Source organism: Malurus melanocephalus, unplaced genomic scaffold (genome assembly GCF_030028575.1).
Source record: "Malurus melanocephalus ecotype Western Australia unplaced genomic scaffold, MMel_1.1 scaffold_166, whole genome shotgun sequence".
Lineage (NCBI taxonomy): Eukaryota > Metazoa > Chordata > Aves > Passeriformes > Maluridae > Malurus > Malurus melanocephalus.
In genome coordinates this window covers 169,481-173,935 of record NW_026623398.1, presented here as the reverse complement: position 1 = coordinate 173,935, position 4,455 = coordinate 169,481, and the positions used below count along the sequence as shown (strand labels likewise).

The 4,455-nt window shown below is 54.5% G+C and overlaps 1 protein-coding gene across 2 annotated transcripts in view; it reads left to right on the top strand.

Moving 5' to 3' along the window:
- The first annotated feature begins 429 nt into the window (after nt 1-429).
- The window catches only part of ELOVL5 (ELOVL fatty acid elongase 5), a 37,690-nt gene continuing 33,664 nt past the window's right edge, over nt 430-4,455 (top strand). The window contains exon 1 of one of the 2 annotated variants that reach the window (XM_057372203.1): nt 430-504. The gene's annotated coding sequence lies outside the window, so the exon portion shown is untranslated. The remainder of the gene's footprint in view (nt 505-4,455) is intronic. The other variant, XM_057372205.1, reaches the window with a different exon arrangement.

Here is a 4,455-nt window from a genome sequence, read left to right as displayed (position 1 = left end):
ARCATCAACTACATCGGCCCAGGACCTTTAATGTAGGCCTGCGGCTCATCTCATTGTGATAGTCTTTAATTACATGGTCCCATATTGTTTTTCACAGGGGCCCCCCGTCTCCACGGTCCCGGCGGAGCGCCCTCAGGGCCCGAGGAGCCGCTGTGTTCCTCACGGCCGGAGCGGGAGCGGGAGCGGGAGCGGGAGCGGGAGCGGGAGCGGGAGCGGGTCTGACCTGTTGGACGCGGCGGCTCCGAGCTCCCCACGAGCCCCGCACGAGCCGCTCGCGAGCCGCCCGCCGCCACCCCATTGGCTCTCTGCGCCCGTGACGTCATAGCGCCCCTCCGCCACCGCCCGTGAGCCCCCCGCACCACTCTGACGTCACCGTCAGCCCACGGCCGGCGGGGGGGCGGGGCCCGCCGCCCCGTGCCCGCCCCCCGACCCCGCCCCCGCGGCTCGCAGCGGGATAGACTGGCCGGTGCCRCCCGCCGCCCCCAGCGCCGCCGCCGCCGCCAGGTAGGGCCGCGTCCCCGGCCGGGAGGGAGCGCAGCGCCGGGGCTCCCCGCCCCGAGACGGGATGCGGTGTGGCCGCCCGGGCCCGGAGGAGGATGCGAGGACGAGGGGGGCGGGGGCCGCGACGGGCGGGGGGCGCCGCCGCTCCGCGGTGCGCGCAACAAGTGCTGTGGCAGCGCCGGYGGTGCGCGCAGCGGAGGGGGAGGTTCGGTGGCCGGCGAGGAGCGGCGGGGCTGCGGCCGAGGACGGGGCCGACAGTGGCGGGCAGGCCGGCCGTGGGAGGGAGGGGACGGGGCGGCGGAAGGGACGGGGCTCTCGCCGGGAGCGTCTTTCCCCCGGTGCAGTTTAGTCAAGAGCATGATGCAATCCCGCATTGCCATGGATACTGCATCCCGGGCGGCGGCGGGAGCGCCTTCCGCCGTGGYGGGGCACGGGGTGGGGTGAAGTAACAGGGGCAGGAAGGGAGGAGACCCCGCACTTCAGCTCCGATCCTCGGCTGTGTCTGCCTTCCCGGGGAGCTCGGGAGGGCTGAGCACTGTCACGGCTCCAGACAGAAACCCCGATTCTTTTTTTTCCGCCGTGGCGGGTGTGCGGGGTGTGCATCCCGCCAGCCCTGCCCCGCTGAGGCGGCTGCTGCCGGCCGGGGGGAGCAGCCCGGCGGAGAGAGGCAGGGTGTCAGCGGAAGGGCTTGTCGGGCTCGGAAGGGAAGGCTGTTACTTCTCCTTCTTCCCWGAGCTCTTGCCCAGTGCCCCTGACCGCCTTAATGGTTTAGAACCGAAGCCGCTGGCACGGCAGTTCTCTGGTCTGTGTGTGGGACAGGGCAGACGCCGCGGGAAACCAGCGCCCTGGAGATGTGCGTTGCTTTCTGAAAGGTGCCGGCCTGTTTTAAAACCTAGGTGTTTGAAGGGGACCTGCATTAGGAAAAGAGCAGAAAAGGAAGGGTAATCGGAAGAAATGTGTCAGTGTGTCAGATGCTTGTGCAGCGACTTTCTTAAAAACTTTGACTTTGCTTTTGTCTCTTCATCTCCTGGAAGCCCTCGGGCACCAGAAGCGTTAGAAGTCGGCTGTGCCCGAGGTTGTGTGAGGTATTGTCTTGGGCAGTTTAAGTGTTTTCTCCTTCCCTGCCTGCGTTTGCTGCTTTTCTGCCCTCATTCCTTTCCCCTGACCCCAGCAATGCAGCATCTGAGGATCCCACTCCAGAGAGCGTTCCGGTACCAGTCTGCGCTCTGAGTCTGCCGACAAAAGGCCAGTTTTGCAGACCTGGGCAGAATAGGAGGACTTTGGCGTGCTCAGCAAGGCTCCTGGCAGATGACAAGAGGCATTTCTCCCTCCGGCAGCCGGGTGTACTGCCCGCTCCGTGTCCCAGCCGCGGCTGAAGGGCAGTGCCCCTTACGGCTCATTTGTATTCTCAGTGCTTTGGGTGATCTCTCATGCTGTGGGATTCAGTGCCATGGCAGAGTTCTCGGGGCTGTGACAGAAAACTCCAGCAAACAGCTCAGCTGGCTGCTAGCGATGGCGAGGGAAAACAAGGCAGGGGCATGGCTGCAGCTGGGATGCTTCCCATCAGGAAGTCTCCAAAACCGCTCTGTGCAAATGGAAACACGCCCTGCAGCTGAAACTAGAGGAGGGCGAGCTTGCAGGCGTCTCCCGTGGCGATACAGCYTTTCGCCGGAGTTTTGGGCCAGGTTGCTTCCAGGGTGAGGTTATCTCTGCCAGAGCAGCGCTCTGCCAGGACCTGGCAACTGCGAGCCTGCTGGAATTATCGCCAGCGGCCGCCGGGGGTGGAGGGCTTGCGGCTGCGAAGTTTTTTTAGATGCGAGCTAATGGTCCTGCTGCATCAGTATTAAGCCGTTAGCCTAGAGGGAGGGGATTTATTTGGTTTAAATAAGAACTTGTGAATACCGCTAAGGAGTTTTGCGATGCATTTCAGTCTAAACCTTACTTGTTCCTTTGGCACAGTTACGGCCTGAGGTTTTCCTCTGCTGTTAAAATACTCCATAGCTAGAGATAAGTACTGGTGCAGGCTAAATGCTGCTAACAGCAGCTGAAGCTGTGCCGGGGAGTCTGCCTGTGGCACATGTGATYATCTGATGCTGTTTAGCAATAAAAGCTGGAGTTTTTTATAGAAGTACTCATGCATTTGCGGTGCACTAGACATAGTCAACTTTCAGAGGAGCAAGTAGCCAACGTATGTACTCTGCCTGGGGAAACTGTAGTTGSACTCAGAGGGAGGATTTCATCTGAAACAGGTGGTACCTGGAGATAGCAGGGGTTATCTGGGTGGAGATCCCTTCCCAGCTTTATGTGAATTTAGGAGCAAATGAAAAGGACCGCTTTGCTGAGCTTTTTGAAGAGTGGGTTTGCCCTCAGGGATGCTGTTGCCAGCTGACATAGGTCAAGAGCGCTAAAAGACATGCCAGAATTTTGCTTGATTTTACTCAATTTCATACAAGGTACACATTACATCTGTAATGTGTGCTGGAAGCTCTTCGTTGTGTKTTTTATTCATAAGTAGCTAAGTGAATTTATCATGTGTTCTAGTACAAGTCTTCTGTATTTTAGTATTCAAATACAACCAGGGAGAGCAGCAGTGAAATGAATATGCAGTGTGGCTTTGTCTTGCAAGCTGGTAAAGGGTCTGGCTGATGGTCTCTCTGCCTCATGCTGCTTTTTAAAAAAACAGCTGTACTTTGTTAGTGCCTTTTACCTAGCAGCAGCTGATCAGATGGACTATCTTTGATTAAAACTCATCTATATTTGGTACTTAAATATAGCATCRTTAAWKATACTTAGTTTATGTACTGTCTGASCAGTCTCTGGGTTTACTTATTGCTGTAGTTTTAGTAAGTTGTTGTTGTTCGTAAATTTCTCAGCATGAATTCTTGTTGCCTTCTTTGTCTTTAGTACAGCCAGAAYTGAAATAAAATATTTTGAATTCTCTGGTTTAATCTCTTCTTTCCCTGCTGACTTTCATCTTGTKTTGTTTACAAGAGGAATTTACTAAGAGAAGTTAAGTTAACAAAACAAAAAAAAAATTGAAATAGTACTGTAGATTCATTAGGCCTCTGGACAGATAATTTAATTAGTTTTTCTTTTGCAACTTACTAGGAGCAGATTTTTGGAAATACGTTTGATGATTCAGATTTTTGGGAATGATGGTGGAACTGACAGGATTTCAGGATTTCAGGCTGGCTTGGTGAGTCCAGCAGTCACAGTCGGAGGCCCCAGTGCTGAGGGTGTTCCAGAGCTGCCCCTTGGGAAGCATGTTACTATAAGTGACATTCAGCTGGTAATTGGTTAAATGCACTTAAGTACTGAGCTGACCTCATTCCTTAACCTTCCTCATTTTTGGGGCATTAAACATTGCAACATCAAAACCTTTTGTTTCTGCTGAGAAAAAAAAAAGCCACTCAGGCAAAGCACAAGGTTAAAATACTTGTCTTCTGCCTTCTTCTGGTGGTCTCAGCAACCTTCACTTGGTGGCAGACAATGCAAATCTYCCAGTTAATGCTGTCTGCATCCCACCTGAGACAGATTTTTGGGAGAGAAACAGCAGTTGCCTACAGAGCCATGTCAGAGACAYGTTAAAACATTGTCACTCCTCTCTGTGTACTGTTGTCCCCTTTGACAGTCTTGGAGCTAGTGCTAAAAAAGATGTYACCAGTGAGCATTCATCCTTGCTCCTGCCTGCCCAACAGGCAGACCAGGAATGGTGTGGTGTTGTGGAGCAGGGGYTGGATGGRAGGATGGGCTCAGTGCCATGTCAAKTGTCATTCTGTGCCCCACATGGGAGGTGACAGCTYTCTGGGTTTGGGGTTCCCCCTACAGCAGCAGGAAGCTAGAGTGCCTCTGCTTTGCAGAGCTGTTCCCTGCGACAACTCATGCCAGGAAGGCTCTTTTGGACAGAGAAAGCCCTTTAGAGCAAATGGGCTCTTAGTGGCTTTTTTTTTTTTT